Source organism: Apium graveolens, chromosome 7 (genome assembly GCF_009905375.1).
Source record: "Apium graveolens cultivar Ventura chromosome 7, ASM990537v1, whole genome shotgun sequence".
Classification (NCBI taxonomy): Eukaryota; Viridiplantae; Streptophyta; class Magnoliopsida; order Apiales; family Apiaceae; genus Apium; species Apium graveolens.
In genome coordinates this window covers 129,074,573-129,089,830 of record NC_133653.1, presented here as the reverse complement: position 1 = coordinate 129,089,830, position 15,258 = coordinate 129,074,573, and positions in this window count along the sequence as shown.

Here is a 15,258-nt window from a genome sequence, read left to right as displayed (position 1 = left end):
TAGATCTATACCTACCTGTATAGATCCAGTCGGGTCCCCAGGCACTACGGCCCATCTCAAGGGACCGATTATGTTTCGGTCCTTAGGATTAAGTAAAACTTAATCCCCAAAGTATCACTATCCAGCCCGTAGAGTGTTTTGATGTCAAACCATTTTGAAGTCAAAACTTCCCAATTCAGGGTTCGCAAATAACCCGAAAGAATGGGTATTTGCTCATGAGAGCAATCGAATTACAGGAACAAGAATAAATGAGCATGCATAATATGAGTAATTGCAGCGAAGTGTAAAACATTTAACTATTCTGAACTTAGAATAGGAGCGAATTAATATTTGCAGTATTTAAAAGAAATTCAAGAACACTTGTAGTATTTAAAAGAATGTTCTGGAATACTTGCCTCAATAAGCTTTAACCGCTATTGACTTTGGTTCGACTTTGATCGTGCGGCTTTATCGTCAAACTTCTATCCTATTCTGGATACGATCCCAGCATTCAGATCCTTCCGTTGGAACTTCATTGATCTCGACGTCTAATCACTAGATCGTTCCTAGTCCGATGTCACGTCTCGGGTCTTCCGTCTACACCTACAGGGTTGAAATACCCTAATTCAGATAACCGCTTAAGCTTAACATCAAATCATTACCCTATTTTACCCATACGATTTCATATCCCATCTCGTATTTATAGTTATTATTGAAATACACATAGCAATTATGGCTTGCATCTTCGAAACTTGGTTCGGTATTTATTTTCGGAAAATACATATATTCGTCATTTTGAAAAACAGGGCAATCGATTGTCTATAAATCATTTTGTCTCAATTGCCCTTAAATTCATATAATATAACTATATAGGATTATTCGACGTCTCTGATAATTATAGGTTACATTTCCGTATTTTCGGAATTAATTTTCCCGAAAATCGGGCAGCATTTCCTCTATTTATCGGCCTGCCCGTCGAATCATTTCGACGTCAAATCACAACACAACAATCAATCCAATCCATCATTCGCAATCCCAATCACCGACACAACTCGGTTATTAATTATTTTTATTCGTATTTTTCATTTCGTAATTTATTTTATCAACTATTTTTATTTGATTATAATTTAGGACTCAGATAAAAATCATCATCGCCCACCGTCGGCTCGCCGAGGCTCATCGCCGACGGTGGTAAAATTTATTAGTACCCGATGTTATTCGGGTTTCCAAATAAATTTCACCGATTAATTTAATTATTCTCGCACGAATAAATTTATTTCGCGAAACTTTAATCAATTCATTTTCCTGCTGAAAATAAATAATTAATTCAATAAAAATTTCCGAAAACCAACACAGTAACAAGAAACACGCGCTAGGACACACCACCCGCCACCATACCGGAAAAAACCCCGGAGGCAACCACAAATAGGAAAGGCAACAAGCAGCCACACAGAACAAAAATCAATATAGCAAAGCAACCCACACAAAGTCACAGGCATATACATACGTATAAGCATATATACACGCGCACAACACGTGCACAGACCACCTCACCGGAAAATAATTCGGCGATGGCCGGAAAGAAAGTAACAGAGGCGGCAATTACCAGGCTAAAAGCGGCAACACCACAGGGGAAGGAACGGAAGAAACATGCAGGTGAGAGAAATACAGACAAGAGGGAGAAGAGAGAGGTGAGAGAGACAGTTGAGGGAGAGAGATTGTACAGAGGAGAGCAGAGAGAGATTGAATCGATGGGGGAGAAGGAATAGGGAGAAAATGGGTTAAACCTGATTAACACCCGCCCCCTCCTTTTTCCTTGTTATTTCGATAAATTTTGATGTCGTACACCGAATTTCAAAATTTAACGAACATTTTAACGGGTAAAATCAGTTAAAGATTCTCGGAAATAATTTTTAGAATCTCGGAACAACTAGAGGTTATCAAAATAAAGTTTTCATAATTTCTAAATCATTTTTGAAACGCAAATCAGACCCGCGCTTTATGATTTAACGAACAGGCGGGCTGTTAAATAAAAACCAGAAAATTGTCGAAACAGTTTTAAAATTCTCAAAATATTTAAAAGTTAATAAAATAAAATTTTCATGATTTTTAAAACATCTCGAAATTAGATATTGATTTTACAATTAAATGGAGTCTGAAAATCATTTGAAGATAATTAATAAATAAAATATTGATTTCTAAATTTTATAAACTCCTAAAAATAATAAATAAAATTATAAAACAACAAAAATAATTTTAGAAGCAATTTTAGTATTTATGAGCATAAATATACAATAAAATCATTTAAAATGAATTAAATTCATACAGCTCGATAATTAATTATAAAGTTAATCTTCGCGTCCAACAAGTCAAAAACAATTAATAATACAGCAACACATAGCCGACAGATCCATCACATATTTTATTTACTTTATAATTCCATTATTACATTACATATTGGATCCGAAAATAGGTTACTTGACCGCTAAGTAACTAAAAAGACGATACGATTTTAATATCAGAAATGGATAATTATCAAAACAAAGCTCCATATAAAATACTTTATACGAAATTAAGGTGATAATGTCTCGCCTTTTGAGAATATGGATTCTTATCGATATATAAAATGATTTGCGTATCAAAAATTTCACATCGGGACTCGTACAGGCCAAACCGTACCCCGGATCGAGAAAGTCAAAACACGAAAAGTGTTCAGAATTATCAGATTAGGTTAGGAAGGAGTTTTCGGAAGAGTTTCTGGTTATAAAAACGCAAAAACGATTGGCGTGGGATGATTTCTGATTCTAAAAAGTAATTTTACAATTACGTAAAAATAATCATTAACAATTCTATAAATTCTTATAAAATCATATAATAATCCAAAAATTACCAGAAAAATACCAAAATTATCTATGTTTAATTCTAGATAATTAAAAATTAAAATATCTTATTCGAAATTTGAAACACTTTTACTTTTCCCGAAAATCCACCAGATACCGAAAGAATTGAGTATAAGGTAACAGGATAAAAAGGATTTAAATTCAAGGATTATAAGAGAGGATCATAAACGGAATATAGTGTATTGAGAAGGTTAAGGGAACCCAAGTAATAAGATCCCGGGTATGATCCCTCAAACGATAAACGGAAACGAAAGTTAAGCGAACCGTATAACAAATCAACGGTCATTAGCCAAGTAATTAGGAGTTAATCAAAGAGGTTAGTGATGATGATGTCATCACACCAACAAGAAGAGGACAAGTGTGGAAAGATGACATAGGAGGATGACATAAGCATGACCAAAAGGGAAGGAATTGTTGGTTGATTATAAACCACACAAATTTTACCATGGTTAAAAGGTTAATTAATCAAAACAAAAACAAAACAACCAAGCAAAACAAATCACAAATCACAAAACACAAGTTAACTTCATTATTCAAGAAGAAGCTCTCGGCTTCATCTCTTTTTCAAAGAAAGAAAAACTCAAATTCAAGTTCCAAGCTTTGTTAATTAGTGAGGTAATTATCCAAGGTTCCTTGTACATAGATATAGATATCCTATGAATCTAAGCTTCAAATTCCTTCACAATCTCTTCCTATAATTCATAGAAGAATAGAGTGAATAGTGTTTTTCAAGAACTTGAAATTTTGATCTTGTGTTTTTGTTTAGATAAAGCTTTGGTAAGGATTTTCCAAGGTTGTTCAAGCTCATTAGTTACTCCTACTCACAAGGAAGGTATAATCTCTTAACCTAGCATAATTATTTAATGTTAAGAGCTTGTTATGAGTAGTATAGTTTATGAGAAGCATGGTTATTGAATATTTAGATATTGGTTGGTTTTGTAATGTTTTTGGAGTAGTAAATCTTGATTATTAGTTAATGAACTTAAGTAAGCTCTTAGTTCATGATTGAGAAGTAGTATAAATTGGAAATCTTGAGATGTTGGGGCTGTTTTAGTATTGTATGGATGGATTTTGGTTGTAGTAATGATGGTGGGTTGATTGGATTGATTTGGAGTAGTATAAAATTTGGTAATCGCGTAAACATAGCCGTCGTAATGCCCGATTTACTTTAGACTGTTTTTATTCTTAATATCAGGACCCATGAACTCACTTCTGGTTTTGATCATTTCCATGATTAGATAGTTCATGTTACGATCTTCGTTTTGATATGTGGTTCGATTGAATCCGATGTACGGTTTAGGAGAAACGACCGTTTTAAGTAACGGCGTTTCGCGACCGAACCATTACCCCTCGCCTTACTTTGAAACATTGGTTGAGACCCTTAAATGACTAATTGGATTATGAAACAATTATTTAAAGTGGGTTAGACAGTTGGTAGGGTACTCGCGAAAGAATCGCCTTAAAAGTCTTAATGGTTAATTTATTAAAAATGGTGGAGCCGAGGGTACTCGAGTGACCTAAGTGAATCGTTAAGCGCAAAAGCGAACGTTAGGGTCTAATTGGTTAAAGTATAGATTCATAAGCGACTTTGGTTTAATTCTAACTTACATGTTGTTTATAGGTTACCAGACTCGTCCCAAGCCTTTTATCACCCCCATTCGCTCAGGCAAGTTTTCTACCCGTTATACTGTTGTTGTGATATATATATGTATATGCATTATCTTGTGATAAATGCATGATGATTAATTAGCAAATCTTGCGATATATTGGAGCATGCTGATATGGTTTATATGCATGTCTGTTTCGTAATCTTGATATCTATCTATTGATTCCAATGCTTATAATTGCATGATACATATGCTAGAGATAAGTAGTAGTTGCGTATACCCTTAGTATAGGGGACCCAAAGGCGAACATTTCCTAAAACCGGGAGTCAATTTTCCCGAGTATATTATATATTATATATAGATATAGATATAGTTTTCAAAACTATTAATCGAATAAGGTTTATTCGATAACTTTATTTTTATTAATGAATATTACTTTGAATATTCATTCGAGGACTTATGACTCTGTTTATTTTATTTAATGTATATTATTTTAAATATTCATTCGAGGACTTATGACTCCGCTTATTTTATTAAATAATATTCTTTATTTAATTAAAGAATAATGTTTCGATAATCAAACTTATTTTCGATTATTCAAATAAAGATCGTACTTTCGTATAAGTATATCTTTGGTTATTTAATATTCGTTTCAAGTATGAGTTTTAAAACTTCTACCTCAATTATTTTTATAAAGATTCTTCTTTATGGGAATATTATTTAAATAATAATATTCAGATATTTTCTAATATATTGGGACTGATTTATTTTATTAAATCAGCATTACTCCAAACATTCTTAAAAATGTTTTCGAGTCTTCAAAATGATTTTTAAAAGTTAGGGCGGATCCCAAAACTCATTTTTTTTATATTTAAGATCCTCCTTTCGAAGGGGATTTAAATACTCACTCAAAACCTGAGGGATCCGGCTCTGTGGTGTATTTTATATTCACAACGAGGTTGCTATTTTGATAAATGAATTGATTACTTATCCAACGTTCGGGAAGTAAGTCCATCTAATTGAGTCGGCATAAGCGACAGGCCGGGTACGGTCTATCAAAGTGTAAGTGGCTGGGTGGCAGCCCATCAACGCGTAAGAGGCCGGGTGGCGGTCCAGCACAAGGTCCTAATGAGGCCAGGGTGATGACCGGTGGGGGATTCATCCATCTACTAGTAGAAAAGGTTACTTATTGGTATCTTTGCCTGATCAGCAAGATATCGGGTTTATGCCAAAATTCTTTTCTTTCCAAAATTCATTGGATATTGCAAACTCTGTTCATACTTTACATAACAGAGGTTTCCAGGAAATGTATAAGAGATATATAAGTGGATATATATATCGGGACTAAATAAAGTATCTCGTAATTTCATTTCATTCAATAATATTTCAAAGATTGAATCTATTCAAGTCTTAACTTGTGGTCTCATCTATGGGATGAACTTTTGAAACCTATTATACTTTGAACAGTGGTAGTTCAAGTAGTTTTCTAAAATAGTATAAGTATAGTGAAGTAATTGGTAACTTCATCTTCCTTTAAGCTTATATCCAGTAAGTAATTACCTTACACTTGATAAAGGGTTCTAGTAAGTTATCCATTTAGATACTTGCATTATTGTTTACACTATATATTATCTTGCGAGCTGTAATGCTCACTCTTGCTTCATTTCTTCATCACACAATAACAGTTAGGAAAGATGACCAGACTCAAGCAGACCCAGCGCAAGCGCGTGGGAAGCATCCCGCGTCTTTCCGTTGATGTCGTAGCTGCTATAGCTACAGAGGTAGATTTATTTGTAGATCAGGCATTCTACTTTTGGGAATCAATTATGCATAATTATAACTAGTGGCAGATAATGGCAATTAACTGTAAACTTATCAAGTAATCATTTTGGGTTGTAATAACTTTTAAATTGTGGATTCAAGGACTTGTACTTATTTCAATTTCATCTATGAGACTATAACGTGTTGTGGTGTGTGTTAGTGTGGGGTCACAGCATGAGGTTATTTATTATTAATTAAGTTAAGTGATATTGTGGAAAGAAAGACTGTGACGACCCGGATCCCCGACCCCGGATCTGGGGGTGTTACATGGCCGAAGCCCTACCCCCTCCCCTTTTTCTTCCTTCTTCATTTAAACACCTAACTTCCATTCACGTAAATTTTTCTTCCTATATCTTGATCATATGTAATCCAAAGAGTTTTGAGTGGAAAGTTTATGTTTTGATCTTGCATGTCATAGTTTTAGTTGGAACTCAAAGTACAATCTTGATTCTCATGGATTTAAGGTTGTATTATAGGGGGAACTACAAGGAATGGTGAAATGCCAAGTCAAGAGAGTGAAGCTCTTGTTTTAAATGGTCATTTCCTTTCCATTTCATTCAGCTATGACCATAAGGGAGCCGAATGAATGGTTCTTGATGGTGTTTTGTTGCCTTGTTTCATTTTTGTGTGTTTTTGTGGTAATAACATAGATTTTGTAGTATAAACATTATAAAACCCTTTGCATGCTAAGTGACCATTTATTATTAGTCTATATTAGGTTTGCATGTTGATTTTATGATAAAAATTATTGTGGAAATCATATGGTTTTGACTTGTAAAATTCGAAGGCATGCATGTATGTAAACAACTCATGATTTTCGGAAGTTTTTTATCATTTGGATTGATAATTATTAGTAGAATTTAATTTCAGTTTAGTTAAGATATTAATCTTGATTTGTGCTCCTTGATATGTGATGTTAATTCGTATATATTTATAAAGAATATATAAATTGTTGTTTTCAAAACTTGATGACTTGTAATTAGTGTAGTATGTTAACTTTTGTTTTGCTATGTTGCACCTTAGATACAGATGATCTCCATTAAGTCAATATTGAGTGTAGGAGAGTCAGTTCAGTAGATCACCTTGGTTGAGGTTTGGTTTGGATTTTTGGTTGTTGTTGGTTGGGTTTGTCAAGTAAGAATTGTGTTGAAAGGAGAGTATTAGTTTCTGCAGAAAATCAGTTTGGTACCCTAAGGTTTAAAGTGAGATTTGACCTTGTCATTGTTGTGAACTTTGAGGCCCAAGTCACCAGAAGCTTGCACTAGGAGTATAAAATAGGTTTTAGGTGTTTATTTGAGGTTTGTAAGACGTTTGGTTAGGTGCACGAGTGGAAACACCAAATCTGTCCAGCATGGGACAGTTTTGTTACAACTTAGAAATGGGAAGTTTTGACCATGTCATAGGTAGGCCCTCATTAGGCCCTGTTGGGCCTTAGTTAGAGGGAGTTCAAGAGGAGTTTTTCCAGCCATAGTTCATAGGATTTGAGTTAGAATCATGTGTCATAGGTTAGTTCAAATCAGGACCCTTTTCTGCCCAGAAAAACAAGGGAAGCGTAGACTTTAAGCATAGGTCTAGGGAGGCCCAAGCTAGGCCTTTGAGCCACATCAGGTTTGGGAGTTTTATTTTGATCAGGAGAGTCTAGTGTAAAAGTTTTGGAGGTAAACTTGAAGTGTAAGAGTGTCAAATGCACCCAAGAAACCATAGATGTCATTCTGAAATTTACCATAATGAGCACATTCACTTACCGCATAGTTTTAGAGCACTTAGGAGTTAAATTTTGGTTAACCACCATAGTTGCAAGATAGCATAAAGTCAGTAGAGTGAAAGGCCAAAGTTAGGGTCAATAGGAATTGGATGGTTTAGTAAAGGCACATCGAGTTAGGAGGCCAAAATTTGGAGATTTTGTCTAGTTTAGCAACCAAGTGACTTAAGTAAGTGGAGCGAGATCATCCAAGCCTAGTGTTGCAATATGGTGTGTGTGATATTATTTGGTACTTAAATATGGTATGTGAGCATATGTGGCTATGTGTACTATTATGATTATAAGGTGATTGTAAATTGTGTGTATATAGGCCTAAGTGCCATTATGTTTAAATTTTGGTTTACAAATAGGTTGAGTTGGTAAGAATATATTATAATGAGGTTATTATTATTTTTGTAGGATCTCGAGACGAGGGTAAACTTGCCATTAAGGTGGAGTAAAGCTTCCAGTTGCTCCTACCTGCTAGTCAAGTCCACCCTTTCTTAAGGCAAGTGATTCAACCTGCCTCTTTCGTTTACAGAGCAAGTGTGTGATAACTAGTTCATATATATGATGCGAGTATTTTAATTCACCTTGATATACATGAACCAAGTGGTTTCGAATCTATATCCGTAGTATATGAAAATGACATGAACCCTCAAGTATTTATTTCAAGTAGTTTAACTTTACTTGAAGATTGCTATGCAAGTAAATCCAAAGTCCTATCATGCTAGTATACCAAAGTAATTATGATGTTGAACCTTGTGCAAGTTATACCCAGTAACCTTGTCTTGATAACTAAAATCAGTTGTTCCTTAACGATTGTTCATAATTGTTTGATAACCCTATCCTTACCCTAAAGCATGATACTCTGTTGTACCTTGAGCTGATGCTCACTTTCTCTATATTTTAATACCTAAATCTTATCTGGAACCATTAATGATCACCTTCTTTATACTTTAATACCTATGTCTTATCTGGAGCCATTACCTTGGACCTAGTTTGACTTTGTTCCTTCATACTATCCGATAACCTTGCTAAATCTCACTGTCAAAATCCTTGTAAATGGAAACCTTGCAATTCCTCTTAATAATGTATAGTCTAGTGGATCATGGCCTTGAATATAGTGGATTTTTATTCCAGGGCTTCGGAGTTAATCTAAAACCTTGTTAAAAATGTTTACTGTTTAAGTAGTTAATTAGCAATTGGCATCGGTTTTAAAATAAAAAGGTTAAAATTTGACTTCCAGTCCCAAAGGGGGATAAATGTTTTCTTAAATAGTGGATCTGGACTGAGAAGCAAGTCCTTTTCTCTCTTAATTTGTAGGCTTAAAAGTTTCCTAAGGATCCCATTAATGTTCTAGAACCCAGCGAGGTTCGAGATTACTTCGCGGCTGATCACCGGCTGTAATCCTGGCGTCATAAAATGGTTTTTGATAAAGAAATGGTTTTGAATTATTTTGTTACAAATAAATGATGCCATCACTCAAAAGTTTATCTCTTGCTATTATTAGCTCTACCTTCACATTGTTATTCTTATATCTCGATTTATGTTTTGTATTGTATTGTATAGCACTTGTTGAGCATTTGGCTCACTACTTGCTTTCACCCTGATATTTTAGCTAACAGATATGGTTAGATTCAAGCAGACAGCTCGTAAGACTTGTGATGCCGATGCATATGTTCGAGCTCATGTAGATTAGTGATCGTTTTGTGTTAGGACTCGATATTAGAAATCAGGTTGAAATAGTTTATAGTGTTGGGCTGTTCCGAACCTAAACTGTAAGATCTTGGATTCAGTTGTATTTACTTTCTTTTGTTATCTATTGTAATAATTTGTATAATATATTGTTAAGTTGGGGCGTGACAGTAATAATTCTATATTTATCCGGGAATCAATGAGATCATAAAGGCAGGAATTGTGGAGGTCAGACAGAATAGTGGGGACATACAAATATCTCAGTTACATGCAGTAAAGTTAGAACCTCTGGACAAAATGTAAAAGTTACCGATAGCTGAATCAGAGAAGCTCAGGTAGAAGTACTTGAGGGACTGGACGTCAGGACAGTGTTTCACTTGTCAGGGAAGTTTAGTCGCATCAGATTCACAAGGAGTACATAAGATACATCCAAGGATCAAGCCTATCTATTCCGAAGCAGAGATTCATACAGATTCAGTTCAAGGGGTGATTACAAGACTGAGAATGGGACATAAACAAGATTTGATAGCTACAGTTATGACAAGACATATGTGTTAAGTAACTATCAGGGGTTTTGCTACAACTGAACAAGAAGTTTGACAAACAAGGATGAGTAGGGATTCAATTGAAGAGTTGAGATAAAGGTGGAATATTTTCTTAGGGAAGCAGCCAGTCAAAACTTATAGTGCACGAGAAAGAGTTGGGATGGATCAGATGACGAGAATCATGAATATCTTGCTTTTATAGCAATATCTGAAGATGATCTAACTCACATATCTCAGGTTTCAAATTTTTGAACCACTGCAATATTTTGCTCTCAATATTCAATGCATGATAAGATCTTAGTGTTTAAATGTTTAACACTCGCACAAGCATGATAGCATCACACATAGATAATGTTGAACTAGTTTACTAGATTATTTTCTGGTACCTAGGATTGATGTTTAACTTGTGCATGTTACTCTAGATGATCTTAAATATGTGTTTGAATATTTGTTGAACATGATTAATTGCTTTAATGAGATATATGTTTTCCAGCACTTAAGACCTTTGTTTATTCTTATCTCCTGTATCCTATTACAATGTGATTTATTCATTTGATCTGAATTGAGATGTATTAGTTTATAATTGGATTGAGATAGCTAAATTGGATTCACCAACATGATTGGACTAAATAGAATTAGTGATCTATTTGATAATTCTGTTTGTTCCATATCATGCCTGTCTTGCTTAATTCTTATGTGTAATATTTCTGAATGAATGCCATGTATTCCAACAATGCTTGCTTAATTATACTAAAACATGTTTAAGATTATAATAGGGCAAAGACTGCTAGTCCTCCTTATGTAAGGTTGGAACCATTTTTCCCCTAGCCTAGAGACAAATCTGTCAAGGGTATAATAATGGAGAAAATGATCAGTCAAAGATAAGAATTACCATGATAAGGTTGCAACTGTTGTTATATCTATTTATAATAATATCTCTAATCCAACTGGACCCAAACTGATAAGTTGGGTACCAAGAACTGTTAATCAATTTGTGAGTGCAGGACGTAACATGGTAATTGATTCATATATATTCTTGGTAATTCATACTCAAGGAATATGATCAAAGAAAGAGCCTCACAATCTAATGTGGTTGACAAAAGCTATTCCGTCAATAATCTTTTGGAGATGACAACAAAGGTTTTCATTACAGGACAAGCTATGCAGAAAATGGATGTCATCATGGACTCAACATTTGCTATCACTGATAACAACTAATTACTGGAGTCATTGATAACAGTTGAAGCAACTTCATTACTGAAGAATCAAGGCACAAATCCTCTTATCAGACGGTTCTGCATCAAAGGAAAAAATGTCAATTCAACGAAGGATTAGTGTCTCATCTGAAGCAGGATGGTTGAGAAGCTTGCTCTTTTTAGAGTAAGGAAAGGAAATGCTCGTGGCTAGACTAAAATCTCATAAAAGGTGAAGTCAATGTTTCTACTGTAAAGCTTCATCTGACAAAAGTTTAGCTATGGCATTAGAGGCTCTCACCCTTGAACATCATCTCAAGGAACTCTCTTGTGAAAAGGGGTTAGTGAGAGGACTGCCTCATCTGGAATTCAGAAGGATGAAATATGCAAGGCATGTCAGAAAGAGGAGTCAAAGAAAACATCACATCAAAGCAAAGATATACCTTAGTGATGGTGGTTGACTACTCTTATGAAACAAAGTTGTTGTTCATGCATTCTTAAGATAGGACATCACAGATGGTGATTAATAGTATCAGAAGATCAAGCTGGAAGCAACTGTAAAAGAAATGATCTTGCGATCAGATAATGGAACTGAATTCAAGAAGCAGTTCTGATTAATATCTGTAACATCAAGAACATTCTGAGACATATTCTGTACTGGGAGCTCCGTGTCATGATGGAGTGGTACAAGGGAAGAACCAGAACTTGATTAAAGCTACAGGGGCAATATCAAGCAAATTAAGACATTCTAAAATACCAAAGGGCTGGAGCAATCAAAATAGTTTGCAACAAGTAAGATCAAGCCTTGATCTGGATGTATACATGAAGACCACTAATGAGTTAATGGCCAACATAAGCAAACACTGGATAACCTGAAAGTGTTGGGAGAGAATGTTCTACAGAAGCAAACAATGAAATGTTTTCAGTTGTTTGAAGATCTCGACATTTGCAGCTAAGACTTGTTAGGATATTTCTAATGGCTATTCAGTGGAGTATACAACCTGCAGGGCATTTGTGGTTGATCAATAGAAGATGATTAAAAGTCTAAGTGCACAGTTCAACAACTCAATGCTCCAAGCTGTTAAAGGAGAAATTAATGGTATTGATGATTCATACCCCAAGCAGTGGAATGGCAGTGTATAACATAACTCATTATTTCAATGAAGCCAGTCAGCAAGGGTAAGAATTTTCATGAAATCCCAGCAACAGCTTAGGGGGAGCAATAGAAGGATCAACTAGTCAGACACAACACCACATTAAAAATCAGAGGACACTAAAGAACATATCTGCTGAGACAAAGGGTTTGATGCCAATATTATTCCCAGCGTCTAGTTCTTAAGTGATTCAGATGGTGAAGTAATGATTAGCAGGGCTACTGAGTATTTATGATTATTTCTCTAGTTTTCTATCTGAAAAAGAAACTGAGAAAATTACAGAAGCTCTGATAGATCTGGATTGATTGGGTGATTGCCAAGCAAGATGAACTCAATCAGTCAGCAAACAGATTAAAGGGAAGCTGGTATCCAAACCAAATGACAATATTATAATTGGTACAAGGATAACCAGAAGTCAAGATGGATGACAATGGCATTGTTACGAGGGACAAGGCCAAACTGGATGCTAGGTTATTATCAGGAAGCAGTGTCACGCTCCCAACTCGACAATAATATACAAATTATTACAATATTTAGCAAAAGATAGTAAACACAACCGAAACCAAGATCTTATAGTTCAGGGTTTGGAACAGCCCAACACTATTAACTATTACAATCTGGTTTTTAATATGGAGTCCTCACACAAACTATTTCTTATTCTACCTGAGCTCGAACATACGCATCGGCATCACAAGTCTTACGTGTTGTCTGCTTGAATCTAACCATTGCTGTTAGCTGTAATATCAGGGTGAAAACAAGTAGTGAGCCAAATGCTCAACAAGTGCTATACAATAAAACAAGATAAAAGAATAATAATGGAAAAATAGAGCTAATAATTACAAGAGATAGACTGTTGGGTGACAACATTATTTGTTTGTATAAAACATTTCCAAAATCACTTCCTAATCAAAAACCATTTTATGACGCTACGGATTACAGCCGGTGATCAGCCACGAAGTAATCCCGAACCTCGCTGGGTTCTAAAACATTAATGGGATCCCTAGGAATCTTTTAAGCCTATAATTTAAGTGCAGAAAGGACTTGCATCTCAGTCCAGATCCACTATTTAAAGAAAACATTTATCCCCCTTTGGGACTGAAAATCCAAATTTTTGATCATTTCAAAAACGGATGCCGATTGACAATTAATTTCGTAAACAGTAAATATCTTTATCAAGGGTTATAAATCCACTATGTAACACTGGGAATGTATCCACTAGGGCCATGATCCACTAGACTTTACTCTATCAGGGTAATTGAAAGGATTCTGTTTACATGGACTTTGACAAGGAGATTTAGTAAGGCTATCGGATAATATGAAATAGTAATGCCAGACTACACTTAAAGAATTGGTTTCAAATAAGGTATAGGTATTAAAATATCAAGAAGATAAGCATCACTGGTTCCAGGTATGATATAGGTATTTAATACAAAGAAAGTGATCATCAGCTCAAGGTATAACAGGGTAGGGTAAGGATAGGGTTATCAAACAATCATTAACAAATCTTTAAGGAATGACTGGATTTTAGGCATCAAGATGAGGTTACTGATTATAACTCACACGTGGTTCGACATCACAATTACTTTGGTATACTAGGATAATCTGACTTTTTGATCTACTTGCATAACAATCTTCAAATAAGGTAAAATTACTTGCAATAGACACTTGAGGGCTCATGGTATAATACGAAGATAGATTTGAAAACCACTTGGTTCATGTATATCAAGGTAAATCAGAATACTCGCATCATATATAGGAACTAATTATCACACACTTGGTTCATGTATATACTGGTAAATCAGAATACTCGCATCATATTTAGGAACTAGTTATCACATGCTTGTAGTGTAAACGAGAAGAAAAGCAGGATGAATCACTTGCCTTGAAAAAGGCTGGACTGGACTGGCAGGTAGGAGCAACTGGAAGCTTTACTCGACCTTTATGGTAAGTTTACCCTCTTCTTGAGATCCTACATAAATAATAATAATCTCATTATAATTTATTCTCACCAACTCAACCTATTTGCGAACCTAAATTAAACACAATGGCACTTAGGCCTATATACACAGAATTTATAATCACCTTATAACATAATAGTACACATAGCCACATATGCTCACATACCATATTTAAATACCAAATAATATCACACACGCCATTTTGCAACACTAGACTTGGATGATCTCGCTCCACATACATAAGTCACTTGGTCGCAAAACTAGACAAAATCTCCAAATTTTGGCTTCCTACTCGAAGTGCCTTTACTAAACCATCGAATTCCTATTGACCCTCACTTGGGCCTTTCACTCTACTGACTTTATGCTATCTTTCTAAGGTTTCTTGGGTGCGTTTGGCACTCTTACACTTCAAATTTTCCTTCAAAACTTCTACACTAGACTCTTCTGATCATAAGTCAACTCCCAAACTTGATGTGGCTCAAGGGCCTAGCTTGGGCCTCCCTAGGCCTAAGCTTAAAGTCCAAGACTCCCCTGTTTTTATGGGAAGAAAAAGGTCCTGATTTGAACTAACTTATGACACATGGTTCTAACTTAAATCCTATGAACTATGGCTGTAAAAACTTCTCTGACACTCCCTCATATAAGAACCAATAGGGCCTAAT